General features: G+C 41.9%; 1 protein-coding gene across 2 annotated transcripts in view; it reads left to right on the top strand.

Annotated features, from left to right (window-relative positions):
* Positions 1–17,978, top strand: part of LOC123517171 (28S ribosomal protein S23, mitochondrial-like) — a 102,879-nt gene that overhangs the window by 17,329 nt on the left and 67,572 nt on the right. The window contains exon 2 of one of the 2 annotated variants that reach the window (XM_045277159.1): positions 125–257. The gene's annotated coding sequence lies outside the window, so the exon portion shown is untranslated. Of the gene's footprint in view, positions 1–124; positions 258–291; positions 476–17,978 lie in introns of those variants that run through there. The other variant, XM_045277161.1, reaches the window with a different exon arrangement.

Here is a 17,978-nt window from a genome sequence, read left to right as displayed (position 1 = left end):
TGAGGCTGTAAAAGAGTTCCTGGAGAGAATGTGGTGTGCTAGATGCAGGAACTAGTGGTGTGAAAGATGGTGATTGCCCTCTTTGTTGTTTGTGTGTTGTTGTTTTTTCTCATTTTCCCTACAGGCGCTGCCGATACAAAGGCCTCAGAAGAAATTCTGCGTCACCTGTAGCATCAAGATCAAGATCAAGATCCCGGCATCGCCGACCGTCCCCCGAGTCACCTGTAACATCAAGATCAAGATCACCTGAACCTTAGGTGAGTACTGAGCATTAGGCAGAAACTCTCAAATGTTTGATAAGCTTTTGGAGTGTGTAGGCTTTATGGTACTCACCAGGACTTTCCTACACAAAACAAATCAACTCCACCGCATATAGCCTGACCACATCACCTCCGCATCGCGGACCTTTGGGGCACTAGAGGCTGTGACAGCCTGCACGGCCCCAACAAACCCCCAAGAAGAGGAAGGCTCTATGGTAGCTGCATTTTACGTAACAATATTTAACAATGACTGCGAAAAACATAGCAAGGAAGTAATTTGTTGATGCTGAGGATTTGCTTGCGAAATGTTCTGTGAATGATACCACGTTGAATGAGTGGGACTAAAAAGGAGCAGGAGATACGGTCCTCAAGAATAGGAACCTTCTGTTCCTGTGCAATGGGTGTCTCGAGAGAGCGAATTGGAAATGGGAGTCACTAAAGATGAGGAGTGAGGTGGCTATGGCCAGTTAAGACACCCTTAGATGTAATAATAGTGTGAGGGGGAGAGGAGGTCCATGACAGGGAGGCGGAGGACGCTAGGCCCCCTCCCTTAAGTTCGGTTGAAGTTAGGGTTTTGTTAGTTAAGAGAGGGGTGGGGGAGAGTTCTTTTGCCTGATTGGTAACAGTGTATATCTGGCTAAGGTCTGGTGACTGCTGGTATCCCACAAATCAGGCCAGCTGGTGGCCCAGTGATAGGATGCATCTCTGGTAGTGCCCCCACCCCCCTTTCTTGCCAAAGTAAAGGACCAGCCAAAATCCAGGATCACATCCACTGTGAGAAAGCTGGGAGGAAGGGCCATGCTGAGATGAGTGGAGAAGGACAGGATTGATGAAGTAGAAGAAGTGAAGAAAGGCCTGAGACTACTAGGGAGGCTTTGGTTTGTATCTATAGGGTGCAGGAGGGCAGCATTGGTAAAATCGAGAAGGTGGACCTGGATAGAAAGGGACTAGACAATAGAAGGAAGGAAAAAGACAGCAACTGGAAGGAGCAGAGGGATAATGCTGGGCTAAAGGCAGGGATATGGAAAGGAGTAGAACACCTCTCCTGGAGAAAAATACTGGAGGATAGATCTGTGCTTAGGATACAGGGGAAGGAAGGAGTGGGGTTATTTGGAAATGGCCTCATGAGGGAATAAGCAAGGATATATATATATATATATATATATATATATATATATATATATATATATATATATATATATATATATATATATATATATATATATATATATATATATATATATATATATATATATATATATATATATATATATATATATATATATATATATATATATATATATATATGCTGTCCAGAGGAGGATATAAGGTGAAGGACAAGAGTAGAACTGAGGCTAACAACAGAGTCATCCATGATATAGTGAAGGAACACCACAGAAAGATGGAACCTGAAGACTTGGTGGTGATTGAGGGAGGAGGAAGTGGCTTGGAGGAGATAGGAGGAAGAGACAGTCCAGTGGATGGGCGAGATAATATGTATGGTGAGGGAGAAAGTAAACAAGATGCCCTTATTGATGTGCATCTCCATGAGGCAGGATAAGGAGGACTGACAATTCAACCAAGAGAGGAGATGCATAGGGAACTTAGGGAAACTAGAGAAATGGGAGTGTGATGGGCTACAGCTGTGGGAGAGGATGAATTTGAGGTAGGTGTGGACACCATCTGGTGTCCACATGTCCAACATCGGCAAGGTATGGGTGGCCTTGATTGTGATAAAATGGGCTCAGCACTGGGAGGACACCAGGCAGGGACAGAAGAGGGCACATAAGGGAGAGATGCTGCTTGCCTTTTAGAATACAAAAAGGTGGAGTGAAGGAAAGTGGAAGTTATGGATAGAAAAAGGGAGGGATTATGATGTGATAGGAATAGGTGAGGCAGGGTAGCATTGCAGCATTAAGTGAAGGAAGCAGGGTAGTTGTAGGCAGAGGTAGGCAAGCAGGATAAAAGAAGGAGGGACGGGAGTGATTATGAGGGAAAAAGATTAAGGGACTGAGTGGTAGATGACAGTGGTGTATATGGGGGTGGAGAACCAGAGGAATGAGGATGATAACAAGAAATTTTATGAGTCTGGCTAGCTTGAAAGAGAGATTAGGACAGCATAAATGGGTTATAATGGGTGATTGAAATTCACACATAGGATTAATGGAGGAGATGGTTAACCAAAATGAGCAGCTGATCCTAGATTTTGTTGCTGACATGGGAATGAAGATTAAGAACTCGGAGTTGGAAAACCTTGTAACATGGAGAGACAGGAGAAGTGAGTCAACAATAGATTATGTATGGTGAATGAACAGGTAGAACAGGGATGTAAGATATGGAAAAATGAAAGAATGGATATTTCAGACCACTTAATAGGCATTACCTGTAGGAAGACCAGGAGATGAACAGGAGGCTGGAAGAATGTGTGGAAAGAGAAGTGGAACTTACAGAAAGCAGACTGGGTGAAGTACTGTAGAGATATGGAAGAAAGCATGCCCATTGAGAGAGAGGAGGTAGGAAGGACAGTAAGTGAATAGGAGTGTGACATCAAGCAGAACATCAGGTGCCAGGCTAAGAAGTCTGTGGGTGTAAAAAAGTTTAAGATAAGGAAAACAAAACTAAAAGGATAGTGGGATGTGGAGGAAGCTAAGGCACTAAGAAACAGGAAGAGAGTAATAGAATACATGTCTCCCTGCCCACAGGATGGCATGCTCACGCCTTACCCACGGGCTGCCTCCTCTGTCCGTTCAACCAACAGGGGCCCAGTGTCTGATGGCCCAACAAACCCACTGTCCTGCTCGTACAAGTCTTCACAGTGGTCATGTTGCCTCTGTTTCGGTTGATGTGTCTCCTCCTCAGCACGACCTGACACGCTCAGATAGCCGTTGTCCTGGAGGTGATCTTTTTCTGGCCCATGCTCACGATCGGCGTGTCCTGCTTTGCTCTCCTTGCCCTTTTTGTTCTGGGTGGCAGGATTCAGGGGCCTTGCCGTCTCCAGGGCCTGACGGGCCACGTCCCAACTCAGAGAGGCATGACGGGTTATCTACAGGCCTGGAGGGGGATGAGGGGCGTGAGTTCCCACCTCACGATCCCTCCATGTACCATCGTATGATGAACTGCATTGACTCGGTATATGAGGATGCAATGGGCCAGCAGATTGACCTGGAATGCCCTGTGGCCCCGGGTACCAGCACCTCACCTACAAGAAAGGGACCCATCCTCCTTGGAAGGGCACAGCCTGTCAGGGTTTTCATGGAGCAAGCCGACAGTGCTTATTTGAAGGCAAATGAGAAGAAACTAACCTCAGTTGGCTATCCTTCGGGCAGGTTCGCTAAGATTTACATTGTGGCGGGTCAGGAGGTTTACGGGAAAGCTGCCTTAGTTAATCCTAGCCTCCACGCCACCCTGCAGCCTAGTGCCAGAGAGCCTCGCGTCCTCCGTGAACACCCGGAGGTGGCCAGGATGGAGGGTGTGGTCGCCAGGTCTAGAGGCGCCCCTAACTACTCCTTTTGGTGCTTGGGGGCCATGCATCTTCTGGCAGCTCGCAACCTCCCTGCATCCCTCTTAGACTTAGAGGAGCGGCTCTTTAACCCTTAAACTGCGGCGATCGCTTATATAATCAAGCCTCTCGAGTATTGTGTGTTACGTTCACCAGTTAAACGGGTAAGATTGGCATTAGGGAGCCGGTGAACAATAACAATAAAAAAATACACTGCAGGTTCAACTGGTGAGGGAATGCAAAGGGGGCACTTTAAAAAGCTATTTTAATAACCCATAATGAAACTGACACACATAGATATAACATGAAACATGAAACACAGGAAAATGACATACACATATACATATAACACAGAAATAAATACAACAATAAAGAACCCAACTTAATACCTAACAATAATCCTAATCCTATATGGAGGCAATGTGGAAAAAACGGACGAGGGGAAGTGATACTTATGCAGTGTCGCAGTGGTGGAGTGCTGGGTGATGGTTGATCCCACGGTAGACCCAAGAGGCATTGTGTTCACTGGTTGAGGCCTGGACCTCAACTCACTTCCAGAAAGTGAGTTGAGTCGAATGGGGCCGCGTGAATCCAACTTCGGGACAGTAGCGGGGCTTCATGAAACGGTGACGTGGAGGGTTCATGAGACGGTGACGTGGAAGGTTCACGAGACGGTGACGTGGAAGGGGAGGCGGAGAGGTGGCGAACAAGGTAACAAGCGGAGGAGGGGATGGTAGTGGAGTATGTTACGGGTGGGCTGTAACATTTCCTCCCCCCTAAGACCTCCGTAATGGGCTCATGAAGGAGGTGAGACGGGAGATCTTGATAAGGCGTCGGCGATGATGTTGTCCACCCCCTTGATATGGTGGACTTTCAAGTTGAAGGATTGAGTTAACAAGGCCCACCTAAGAATGCGTTGGTTTCGGTTCTTCATGGCGTGAAGGAAGGCCAGAGGATTGTGATTGGTGAAGACCTTCGTAGTTTGAGGATCAGGATGAAGGTAGCACTCAAAACGTTGGAGTGCCAGGACGAGTGCCAGAGCCTCCTTCTCGATGGTGGAGTAGTTGAGTTGACGTTTCTTCAGCTTGGCGGAGTGATAGGCGATGGGATGGAGGATGCCGCTTGTGGGGTCCGTTTGTAGTAGGACAGCACCCACTCCAACTCCACTCGCGTCCACTTGTAGATGGAAGGGGCTGGAGTGATCCGGTGTCCAGACCACTGGTTCCGAGGAGAGGAACGCCTTGAGGTGTTGGAAGGCTTGGTCACAGGTCGGGGTCCAGTGGTAGGGGACGGAAGTGCTGATAAGGTCTGTCAGGGGGGCGGCCAGGGTGGAGAAGTTCCTACAGAATCTTCTGTAGAAACCAGCCATCCCCAAGAACCTCATGAGAGCTTTCCTGGTGGTAGGGACAGGGAAGCCAAGGATGGCCTCTACGTTGGCTCTCTTGGGGCGAACCTTGCCGTTCCCCACCACATGTCCCAGGTAGACCACTGTAGACTGTAGTCCGAAGGGGGTGATGAAGGCCTCGTCCGAGAGGGGAATCTGGTAGTAACCTTTAAGTAAGTCTATAGTGGTTACAAATTTGGGTACTCCTATACTATCTATAAGGTCCTCTATCAAGGGCAATGGGTAGGAGTCTGGTACTGTCACTTTATTCAATTTCCTGTAGTTGGTGCAAAATCTGGCTTAGATGTTAACAGGCAGGGAGAAGCCCAGGGAAATATACTAGGTTCTGCAAGGTGATGACAGAGCAGATAGTCTACCTCTTTTTTATCAAGTCTCTTTTAATGGGTGAAATGCGATAGGCTGGTTGTCGTATAGGCTTGATGTCATTAGATATTAATATTATGTCATGTTGGATAGTATTACAAAGTCCTGGAAGGTCACCTGTGATTTCTGAAAAGTCTAGCAATAACTTTTTAAGATCAGACTGTTGTGAAGGTGTTAAGGAAAGAAACACCTCATCAAGGTTGGACATGATTTGGCTGTTTGAGGGGCGTCCTTTAGGTGACGAGAAGAGGAATTTGATGTCGGACTCTTCCTCGTGGGGCACAGGAGGTACAGTGCGAGACAAGTCGTCCTCTGGTTCTCTGGAGTGGTAAGGTTTCATTAGATTAATATGAACTAGTTGGGAATCCTTACGACGGTCAGGAGTGTGGACCACATAATTTAATGGACTTAGTTTTTGAGCCACAACATAAGGTCCCATGAACTTACTGTGAAGAGCATTGCCTGGGGTAGGGAGAAAAAGTAAAACCTTGTCTCCTGGTTTGAAACTTCTCATGACAGATTTGGGAAGAGAATTCTGTTGCATTTTAGTTTGAGATTTGAGGAAGTTTGATTTAGCAAAAGATCTGACTTCACTGATTTTATTCTTAAGGTTACTGATGTAGTCAGACACACTGGAGCTTGAAGGAGTATTTTGAGTAAACCATTGATCCTTTAATATTTTGAGAGGCCCCCTGATGTGTCTACCATAGAGTAATTCAAAAGGCGAGTAACCTAAAGAATCTTTAGGAGATTTTCTTAAAGCGAAGAGAAGGAAAGAGATACTTTCATCCCAGTCTCCTTGATGCTCCAAGCAATACTTCTTCATCATGGATTTTAATGTTTGGTGAAACTGCTCCAGACAGCCTTGGGATTGGGGGTGGTAAGCCGAGGAGGTAACATGGTCGATGTTTAGCTCATTCACTATCTGTTGGAAAAAATTGCTAGTGAAATTGCTACCCTTGTCAGACTGAATTTGTTTTGGAATTCCTACCGAGGTGAAAAAATGTATTAGATGTTTTACAATGGTCTTTGATGTGATGTTCTTAAGAGGGAATGCTTCAGGGTACCTGGTAGTGGGATCCATGAGGGTTAACAAATACTGATTCCATCGTTTGGTTTTGGGTAAGGGCCCTATGCAGTCTAGAACGATCTTTTCGAAGGGCTCCGTCTGAACTGGAATAGGCGTCAGAGGAGCTGGCACAAGGCGTTCGTTAGGCTTACCCACAATTTGACATATGTGACATGTTTTACATAGTGTGACACATCCTTTTTCATTCCTAGGCCAAAAAAATGTTGAAGAGCCTTCTTGTAGGTTTTTTGGATGCCTAGATGACCTGACAATCCATCATGAGCTAGTTCTATAATGGCTGGTCTTACAGACAAGGGATGACAACTTCATGTGTTTCTGACCAGGTGTCTAGTTGTTTCAGTTCAGGAGGTCTGTAGGCACATCAGGACTCCTTCCTGATAATAAAAACAAGGCAATTTAGACATATCCTTTGTCTCACTGGCAACATGTCTGATCTTAGCCAAAGTGAGATCCTGTTCCTGAGCATTAATCAAATTCTCCTTTGAAATGATGTTATTGTACAAGTTGTCAGTAGAGGCAATCATTGGTGGAGGAGGTGGTGAGAGGGCAGGGGACTTGGACTGAGACCTGGTGACTGCATACACTGGGAAGAAGTGAGGGGATGTTTCGTCCAGGGTCTTAGTGGGACTTTCTGTTAAGGGAGAATCAAGAACAATTAAGTTTGGAACAGCCAAGTTACCCGCAAGATCATTACCTAGTACGAGATGTACCCTCGGTACTGGCAGTTCACCAGGTTTAATGGCTACCACAACCTCTCCTGAAATGAACGGGCACTGTAAGCTAATATTAGCCAAGGGATAGGAGAGCTGTGATTCGAGACCTGTAAGGATCACCTTCTCCCCAGTGAAAGCCTGCTTGATGTTAGGGATGACATCTTCCCTTAAGATGGATTGAGCAGCACCTGTATCACGCAGAACCTTGACATTTATTGCCTTGTCTTTACCATCAGTCAGGGACACTTTACCTTGATACATGTATGAGTCATAAAGTTTTAGAGGAGAGTTGACAGGGTTAGCTAGGGCCACTGGTTTCTTTTTCTCAAATGTGTTAGGTTTAGGGGTCACAAAAAAAAGTTGACGTTGAGAACCCTTGCAATTTGGGTGTTTACATTTTTGGATCATGTGTCCTGGTTTCTTACAGTATGTACACCAGGGGGAATTTGGTGAGAATCTGGTCGGCTTACCACCTGTGCCCCCAAAACCTTCCTCAAAGGAGGACCTAACATTGGATAGTGAACCATGACCTCTACTACCCAGGGATCCCATCAACAAAGCAAACGCATCAGCCACTTTAGCGGCAGACATAAGATCACTCTCTCCCCATTCTTCCACATGCCTCAGAATATTAAAGGGTAACTTGTTCTTCCATTCTTCCAGGACCATTAGATTGAGCAACTCCGAAAAGGTGGTAATGTTAAGGGCGGCTAACCATTTCTTAAATTGTCTTAGTTTCTCACTAGCAAATTCAACATAGGTGTGAGAGTCTGGTTTTACATACTTTCGAAACTGTTGTCTGTATCCATCAGAAGTGATAGAGTAGGCGTCTAGAATGTTACCTTTCATCTCTTCATATTCTACCTCATCACTAAGGCCGTTGTATACCCTATAAGCTTTTCCTACTAGCTTAGGGACAAGGAGAGACACCCACTGATACTTGGACCATTTATTCCTATTGGCAATGCTCTCAAAAGTGCGAAATGACCCGTCAACATCAGATTCATCAAAAGGGGGAACTAGCGGAGCAGCTGTAGCGGGATTATAGCTTGCTAACTTTTTCTTTATATCTATTTCTTCCCCTCTAAACTTAGCATCATTTCGTAGGGCTAACTCCTGAATTTCTAACTCTTTCTCCTGCCTTCTGAGTTGTAACTGAAATTCTCTCTCTTCTTTTTTTTTCCCGTAGTTCTCTCTTTATCTTTATCTTCTTTTTCTGCCTGTAGTTGCATTTGTTTTTCATGCATCTGGTATTCTAGTTTAAGCTTCTCAATTTCCCACTGACTTATCCTACTCTTATCCTGTTCTTCCTGGGGACTGTGTATTATAGTCCTCGTAGAGGCTGACATGGGAGTTAACTCTTCTATGGCATTTCCTAGCAACTGACTTTCTTGCACTAGATGTTCAACAACTACATTCTTAATGACCTCTTTAGTCATCTGAGACGTGATGGGAACATCAAAATGTTTAGCGATGGCTTTCCATTGGACCTTCTTTATATTAGCATCTTTAAGTTGTTCCAGAGAAGGGTCGGCACAAAAATCTTCAACGTTAAACTGAGCGGAAGCCATATTAAATAGATGTTAAACCACAACAAAAAAAAAATGATAAGCGAATTACTTAAGTGAGGAACTTGGCTGAGTGATAATAAAGGCAACATTGGAAATTACCTAGATTATACTTAAGTAAACACTTATGAGTACAATCACTAAGGAGTGGTAAACTAGAGAGTTACGGTATTAAGAGGGATCCGGATTACTCTAGTTACGAGATTTGAGAGTGAGGAGCGAATTGTACTGAGACTTGTTATTGATAAGGAGGCGGATTAGTCTGAGAGACTAGTTAAAATGGCCGATTCTAACTAGCGAGAAAAATTATCCGCAAAGTGAGGGGATTGAGGGTTTGCATGAACATATGATGATCCAACACTTGGATAACACTTATTACACACCTGCATATGTGCAAAAAATAGAGATAAGTGCTATCGGTGAACACGCCTTTCTACCTGGTTTCCTGCTCTACCACTGCTATGCGATATCAATGAAAGTCACGAAGCACGTTTAACCCAAAAGGAGCTACTTGATCGCACAAAGAAAAATTTAAACCACACGCAGAGTAAGTCACAGAAAAAAAAAACACATCAATGTCACAACACCACAGAAACACAAGTAATCACAGAAAAAAAGTCACTGGAAAAATTGAACACTGAACATGGGTTATAATTGGTCCTGTCACGGTCGCCAATTGTTATGTTCACCGGTTAAATGGATACTAGGATTGTTGCCCCTATGCTGTAAAAAGCTGATATAATAACAATAATCTCTTGATTGAGATAGAAGTAATAAACTATAGCATAATTTGGTCTCCCCTATAAAATTTTCTACGTTTTCTATGATACTCAGGGCTGGATTCTACCCGACGAGTCAAAAGGAGTTGCCAGGTGTCTCCTACTTTTCCGTGAAAACTCAAGTGAGGACCTTGTTATAGTATCTGGAGCCCTCATGATGGCAACACTAAGTTGGGAGGAGTCACAAGAGCAGGTCTGAAGGGGAACACGCCACGAAAACTCAAAACATGTCACATGTTACGGCCCGCCCGTAACATACTCCACTACCATCCCCTCCTCCGCTTGTTACCTCGTTCGCCACCTCTCCGCCTCCCCTTCCACGTCACTGTCTCGTGAACCTTCCACGCCACCGTCTCATGAACCCTCCACGTCACCATTTCATGAAGCCCCGCTACTGTCCCGGTTGGATTCACGCGCCCCATTCGACTCAACCGGAAGTGTTAAGCCAGCTCTTGGCTTTCTGGAAGTGAGTTGAGGTCCAGGCCTCAACCAGTGAACACAACGCCTCTTGGGTCTACCGTGGGATCAACCATCACCCAGCACTTCACCACTGCGACACCGCATAAGTATCACTTCCCCTCGTCCCTGTTTTCCACATTGCCTCCATATAGGATTAGGATTATTGTTAGGTATTAAGTTGGGTTCTTTATTGTTGTATTTATTTCTGTGTTATATGTATATGTGTATGTCATTTTCCTGTGTTTCATGTTATGTATCTGTGTTTCATGTTTCATGTCATATCTATGTGTGTCAGTTTCATTATGGGTTATTAAAATAGCTTTTTAAAGTGCCCCCTTTGCATTTCCTCACCAGTTGAACCTGCAGTGTTTTTTTTTTATTGTTATTGTTCACCGGCTCTCCGATGACTCTTGTGACTCCTCCCAACTTAGTGTTGCCATCATGAGGGCTCCAGATACTATAACAAGGTCCTCACTTGAGTTTTCACGGAAAAGTAGGAGACACCTGGCAACTCCTTTTGACTCGTCGGGTAGAATCCAGCTCTGAGTATCATAGAAAACGTAGAAAACTTTATAGGGGAGACCAAATTATGCTATAGTTTATTACTTCTATCTCAATCAAGAGATTATTGTTATTATATCAGCTTTTTACAGCATAGGGGCAACAATCCTAGTAGCATTTTGAGCTGTGGTATTGTACAGAGGACTTGTGTCATGCAGGACACACAGAAATACACACACACACACACTGGAAAAGAGCTAACATTGTTCCAATTTATAAAACAGGTAACAAGAGAAACCCATTGAACTATAGACCGGTGTCACTCACAAGTGTGGTGGCTAAGATGTGTGAGAGGGTGGTGAAGAATAGATGGACAGATTTCTTGGAGAAGAATGACATACTTTGTGATTGTCAATTTGGTTTTAGAAGAGGGCGTTCATGTACGACAAACCTGATATGTTACTATTCGAGGGTGATAGATGTAATACAAGAAAGAGATGGTTGGGCTGATGGAATATATCTTGATTTAAAAAAGGCTTTTGATAAGGTACCACACCGGAGACTGATCTGGAAACTTGAAATGGTAGGAGGAGTGCATGGCAGTTTGCTAAAATGGATGGAAGACTTTTTGGTGGGAAGAGAAATGAGAACAATAATTAAGGACAGACCATCAGAATGGGGCTTGGTGGAGAGTGGAGTCCCACAGGGATCGGTGTTGGCACCAGTAATGTTTGCGGTCTATATAAATGACATGGTGGATGGGATGTCCAGTTCTGTGAGCTTATTTGCAGACGATGCAAAATTGTTAAGGAAAGTGAGATGTGCCAAAGATTGCGAATTACTTCAGGAAGACTTGGACAGAATATGGAAATGGAGCTGTACATGGCAAATGGAGTTCAACATGACAAAATGCAAGAAATTAGAGTTTGGCAAGAGTGAAAGAAGAATCAGGGGTATGCACAAGATAGGAAATGAAGACATAAAAACCAGTAATGAAGAAAAAGATCTCGGGGTGACAATTACCAATGACAAATCGCCAGAGAGACATAAACAAAATAATTGGAGAAGTATTGAACTTATTGAGGAACATAAGAGTGGCGTTCGTATATTTAGATGAGGAAATGATGAAGAAAATAATTACTGCAATGATAAGACTGAGGCTTGAATATGCAACAATACAGTGGGCTCCGAACTTGAAGAAATTCATAAGAAAATTAGAGAAAGTACAGAGGGCTGGGACAAAAATGGTGCCTGACTTGAGAGATTTGACTTATGAGGACAGACTGAACAGGATGCAACTTCCGACCCTGGAAAACAGAAGAGAGAGGGGAGACCTGATAGCAATATACAGAGTGATGAATGGCATGGAAAAAATGGACAGGGAAGATCTGTGTATGTGGAATGAAAGTGTCGAGAAGGCATGGAAAAAAAACTAAAGATGGCCGGCCACTTATAGGAGAGATGTGAAAAAATATAGCTTCCCTCATAGAAGTGTGGAAGCATGGAATAGTTTGGATGTGGAAGTGGTCAATGCAAGGAATGTTCATGATTTTAAGAAAAAGTTGGACATTAGTAGATATGGAGACGGGACAGTACGAGCGTAGCTCCTTTCCCGTATGTTACAATTAGGTAAGTACAATTAGGTAAATACACACACACACACACACACAGACACACACACACACACAGCTCTATCATACACAATACATACAAAACATCTGCACAGTGGATTCGTGTCTCTCACACAAGTTAAATGAAACAATGAAAATAGACATAGATAAAAGGTATAATATATGGAGGAGAGACAGAGTGGGTAAAGGAGGAGGAGGAGTCATGATGATGTTAAGGAAGTAGATAGTGGTAAATCAAGTGGAGTTTGGGGAAGGAAAATAAAAAAATACTGTATATTAAGATACATATTAATAAAAATGAGTTAACAATCATTGGAACATATGTGCCACCAAAAACAAACTCATGGACTAACCAAGAATATAGAGACATGATAGATGACACAATAAGGAGTCTTACAAGAATCATTAAAGAAAGGAGAAAAGTGATATTGGTAGGAGATTTCAACTGTAAGGAGGTGAACTGGGAAAATTATGAAAGTGGTATGGGGGAAGATGCCTGGGGAGATAGATTCCTGAACCTAATGATAAATAATTTGATGGTCCAAAGAGTAAAGAAAAACACAAGATTCAGAGGAAACGATGAGCCAGCGAGATTGGACCTAGTTTTTACAAGGGATATACAAATTAACGATGATATAAGATATAAGTGCCCATTGGGAAAGAGTGACCATATAATATTAGAAATGGATATAGAAGAAGGAAAGGAAGATAGAGATGAAAGGCTGATATTGAGAACCTCAAGAGCTATTTAAAAAATGTAAACTGGGAGGAGATGGAAAACTCAGAAACGGTTCAAGAGAAATATAACTTATTTTTGGAAATATACAAAACAGGAGTCAGGGAATATGTCCCGAAATATAGACCTAAAGAAGAAAGAAAGAAAGATTGGTTTAATGCAAGATGTGCTAGGGCAAAGGAGAAACGAGATGGAGCATGGAAAAGGTGGAGAAGAAACAGAAATCCAGAAAATAAGGAAAACTTCAAAACAGCAAGAAATGAATATGCTAAGGTGAGAAAGGACGAAGAAAGGAAGTATGAAAAGGACATTGTCAAAAAATGTAAGGAACAACCAAAATTGTTCTACAGATTCATAAATGGAAAAATAAGACAAAAAGAAACAATAGAAAGGTTAAAAGGAGAGAACGGAATGGTGGAAGACCCAAAAAGTATGGCAGAACTGTTAAATAGTGAATTTCATGAGGTCTTTACTAAGGAATCCAAATTTGAAAGACCACAGGGTAATAGAGAGACTGTCTATATGAAAGAGATTAAAGTAACCAAGCTTGAAATAAAAAAGTTGATGATGGAATTGGATGAGGAAAAGGCAATGGGACCAGATGAAGTCTCAGGCAGAATACTGAAAGAATGTAGAGAAGAACTAGCAAGTCCAATATACATCATAAAATGCTCAATAGAAAATGGAACAGTGCCAGTGGAGTGGAAAAGAGCTGAGGTGGTTCCCATATATAAGAGTGGAAGGAAGGAAGAACCTTTAAATTACAGACCTGTATCACTAACTAGTGTAATATGCAAGATGTGTGAAAAAGTAATAAAGAAGCAATGGATCGAGTTTCTTAAAGACAACAAAATATTATCAAATAGCCAATTTGGTTTTAGAAAAGGTCGGTCATGTGTGACAAATTTATTGAGTTTCTAATCTAGAATAGTTGATAAAGTACAAGAGAGAGAGGGATGGGTTGACTGTATTTATTTAGATCTAAAAAAGGCTTTTGATAAAGTGCCACATGAAAGATTACTATGGAAGTTAGAGGAGAAGGGTGGCTTAAAAGGAAGCACATTGAGATGGATGAAGAATTACTTAAGGGGGAGAGAAATAAGGACGATAGTTAAAGATATGAAGTCCAAGTGGAGAACAGTAGACAGCAGAGTGCCACAGGGGTCAGTATTGGCACCAATACTTTTTCTTGGGTATATAAATGACATGCCAGAGGGAGTGAACAGCTACATAAATCTGTTTGCGGACGATGCGAAACTGTGCAGAGTCATTAAACAAAAAAGAGGATTGTGAAATACTACAGGAAGACTTAAACAAGATCTGGAAATGGAGCAAAAATTGGGAGATGGAATTCAATGTGGACAAAAGCCATGTCATGGAAATGGGAAAAAGTGAAAGACGACCAGTGGGAATCTATAAGATGGGAGATGAAGTAGAACTAGAAAATGTAAAAAAGGAAAAGGACTTGGGAGTGACAATGGAAGAAAATAATCAACCGGTAAGCCATATTGATAGAATTTTCAGAGAGACGTATAATTTGCTAAGGAATATTGGAGTAGCATTTTACTATATGGACAAGGAAATGATGAAGAAATTGATAAGTACTAAAATAAGACCTAGATTGGAATATGCAGGAGTTGTGTGGACTCCCCATAAAAAGAAACACATAAGAAAATTAGAGAGACTACAAAAAATGGCTACAAGAATGGTCCCAGAACTTGAAGGGATGACATATGAGGAGAGACTAAAGGCTATGGATCTACCAACCTTGGAACAAAGAAGGGAGAGAAGAGACTTGATACAAGTCTATAAATTGATCAACGGAATGGACCAAGTGGATAATGAGAAACTGATCCTGACAGAAGAATATGACATCCGAAGCACAAGATCACATAGTAAAAACCTGAGAAAGGGAAGATGTTTGGAGATATTAAAAAGTATAGTTTCCCGCAGAGATGTATTGAGACGTGGAACAGTTTAGATGAAGAAGTAGTGTCTGCAACGAGTGTGCACACTTTTAAAGTTAGATTGGATAAGTGTAGATATGGAGACGGGGCCACACGAGCATAAAGCCCAGGCCTTGTAAAACTACAACTAGGTAAATATAACTAGGTAAATACACACACACACACACACACACACACACACACACACACACACACACACACACACACACACACACACACACACACACACACACACATACACACACATAAGGAATATTGGAGTAGCATTTCACTATATGGACAAGGAAATGATGAAGAAATTGATAAGTACTAAAATAAGACCTAGATTGGAATATGCAGGAGTTGTGTGGACTCATAAAAAGAAACACATAAGAAAATTAGAGACTACAAAAATGGCTACAAGAATGGTTCCAGAATTTAAAGGGATGGCATATGAGGAGAGACTAAAGGCAATGGATCTACCAACCTTGGAGCAGAGAAGAGAGAGAGGATCTGATACAAGTTTATAAATTGATTAACGGAATGGATGAAGTGGATAATGAGAAACTGATCCTGAGAGAAGAATATGACTTTAGAAGCACAAGATCGCATAGTAAGAAACTAAGGAAGGGACGATGTCTGAGAGATGTTAAAAATTTAGTTTCCAAAAGATGTGTTGAGACTTGGAACAGTTTGAGTGAGGAAGTGGTATCAGCAAAGAGTGTACATAGTTTTAAAGAAAAATTGGATAAGTGTAGATATGGAGACGGGACCACACGAGCATAAAGCCCAGGCCCTGTAAAACTACAACTAGGTAAATACACACACACACACACACAAAAAAAAAAAAAAAAAAGAGGATTGTGAAATACTACAGGAAGACTTAAACAAGATCTGGAAATGGAGCAAGAAATGGGAGATGGAATTCAATGTGGACAAAAGCCATGTCATGGATATGGGAAAAAGTGAAAGACGACCAGTGGGAATCTATAAGATGGGAGATGGAGTAGAACTAGAAAAGTAAAAAGGAAAAGGACTTGAGAGTGACAATGGAAGAAAATAATCAACCGGTAAGCCATATTGATAGAATTTTCAGAGAGACATATAATTTGCTAAGGAATATTGGAGTAGCATTTCACTATATGGACAAGGATATGATGAAGAAATTGATAAGTACTAAAATAAGACCTAGATTGGAATATGCAGGAGTTGTGTGACTCCCATAAAAGAAACACATAAAAGGGCGTTCATGCACGACAAACCTGATATGTTACTATTCGAGGGTGATAGATGTAATACAGGAAAGAGATGGTTGGGCTGATGGAATATATCTGGATTTAAAAAAGGCCTTTGATAAGGTACCACACCGGAGACTGATCTGGAAACTTGAAATGGTAGGAGGAGTGCATGGCAGTTTACTAAAATGGATGGAAGACTTTTGGTAGGAAGAGAAATGAGAACAATAATTAAGGACAGACCATCAGAATGGGGCTTGGTGGAGAGTGGAGTTCCACAGGGATCAGTGTTGGCACCAGTAATGTTTGCGGTCTACATAAATGACATGGTGGATGGGGTGTCCAGTTATGTGAGCCTATTTGCAGACGATGCAAAATTGTTAAGAAAAGTGAGATGTGACAAAGATTGCGAACTACTCCAGGAAGACTTGGACAGAATATGGAAATGGAGCTGTACATGGCAAATGGAGTTCAACACGACAAAATGCAAGAAATTAGAGTTTGGCAAGAGTGAAAGAAGAATCAGGAGTATGTACAAGATAGGAAATGAAGACATAAAAACCAGTCATGAAGAAAAAGACCTTGAGGTGACAATTACCAATGACCTATCGCCAGAGAGACATATAAACAAAATAATTGGAGAAGTATTGAACTTATTGAGGAACATAAGAGTGGCGTTCGTATATTTAGATGAAGAAACGATGAAGAAAATAATTACTGCAATGATAAGACCAAGGCTTGAATATGCAACAATACAGTGGGCTCCGAACTTAAAGAAACACATAAGGAAACTAGAGAAAGTACAGAGGGCTGACTTAAGAGATTTGACTTATGAAGACAGACTGAACAGAATGCAACTTCCGACCCTGGAAAACAGAAGAGAAAGGGGAGACCTGATAGCAATATACAGAGTGATGATTGGCATGGAAAAAATGGATAGGGAAGATCTGTGTATGTGGAATGAAAGAATGTCGAGAGGGCATGGGAAAAAACTAAAAATGGCCACTTGTAGGAGAGATGTGAAAAAATATAGCTTCCCTCATAGAAGGGTGGAAGCATGGAATAGTTTAGACGTGGAAGTGGTCAACGCAAGGAATATTCATGATTTTAAGAAAAAGCTGGACATTAGTAGATATGGAGACGGGACAGTACAAACATAGCTCTTTTCCCGTATGTTACAATTAGGTAAATACACACAAACACACACAAGGAGGAAAAATTTAATTATACTAGGACAAATTATAACCATATAAGGGAGTTCTTTAATGAAATTGACTGGTCCGTGGTACACCAGGAAAGAGATATGCAATTGAAGTACGATAAATTTATGGATTTGTATAACTCTGCTGTGAAAAAGTTTGTGCCATATTACAGAAAGGGGACTTTTAATAATAAACAGTGGTTTTATAGAAATTGTGAAGAAGCAAAAAAGAACAAAGAAAAGGCATGGAAGAAACTTAAGAAAAACAGTGATGTATTATCAAGGGAAGGCTACAAAACAGCAAGGAATAGTTATGTTGAAGTAAGGAGAACAGCACAGAAGGAATATGAACAGAGGGTGGTGGAAAACTGTGATAGTGACCCAAAAATGTTTTACAAATTCATAAATGGAAAACTAAATAAAAGGGAGGCAATAGAAAAGGTAAAAAATGGGGAAGAAGTATATGAAGATGCTGGAGAGATAGCTGAAATTTTGAACGACAACTTTTGCAAAGTGTTTACAAAGGAGGAGCATTTTATGGGAGGAAGGCCTACGGAAATAAAGCAAATGCAGGACATCATGGTTACTAAGG

The sequence above is a fragment of the Portunus trituberculatus genome, chromosome 41 (assembly GCF_017591435.1).
Source record: "Portunus trituberculatus isolate SZX2019 chromosome 41, ASM1759143v1, whole genome shotgun sequence".
Classification (NCBI taxonomy): Eukaryota; Metazoa; Arthropoda; class Malacostraca; order Decapoda; family Portunidae; genus Portunus; species Portunus trituberculatus.
This window is presented reverse-complemented; position numbering and strand designations above follow the sequence as displayed.